Source organism: Chrysochloris asiatica, unplaced genomic scaffold (genome assembly GCF_000296735.1).
Source record: "Chrysochloris asiatica unplaced genomic scaffold, ChrAsi1.0 scaffold00049, whole genome shotgun sequence".
Lineage (NCBI taxonomy): Eukaryota > Metazoa > Chordata > Mammalia > Afrosoricida > Chrysochloridae > Chrysochloris > Chrysochloris asiatica.
The window spans coordinates 7,775,173-7,775,905 of NW_006408567.1; positions in this window are offsets into that span (position 1 = coordinate 7,775,173).

The window sequence follows — 733 nt, forward strand, 5'->3', positions numbered from 1 at the left end:
CATGTTGTTGTTGTTGTTATTACGTGCCACTGAGTCAGTTCCAACTAATAGCGAGCCAGTATAGAGTTTCTAAGGAGCAGATGGTGGGTTTGAACCATCAACCTTACAGTTAGCAGTCTGGTGTTTACTCTGCAGTGCTACAGTCACAGAACAAAAAGTGAAAAGTAAAAGTCTCCTTCATCTCATAATCTCTTTGCAGTCCTACCGTCCACCAGCCCCTCTGTTTCACTTCCCAGCAGTCAAACCCCACTCACTCTAGGGGCTTTTTCACAAAGATCCCTTACCTGCCTTCAGTTGGGGATGGAGGTAGAACTCTTTCTTTTATGGGCCCTGTCTGAGTCTGATGGGTTTAAGGTCAAAAGCTTTGTCTTGTCCCTTCTTAACAAGTCACATGGGGATATACCCACACCTCTCTTTGGAATGTCAGGGATATGTACCTGAATACTTTTGGCTTTGAGCTTCAGCTGAAAATCCCAGGTAGGATTCCATGACAGTCTTCCAAAGCTAAAAGTCTGTGGGTGGGCTCCATGTTCATTTCACAGCCGGCTCTTTCTCTCTCTCTCTTCAGTGTGACTATGACACCATTGAAGTATGGCTTCCCTTCACATGGCACCATTCTTAGTGCCCTAAAGGGACTCTCACAGCATACTCTACTTCCCTTATTACCTGGTTAGATACTTACCATCTTCCTCCAGCTTTAAAGATCTGGGCACCTTGCCAGGCCTACAAACTG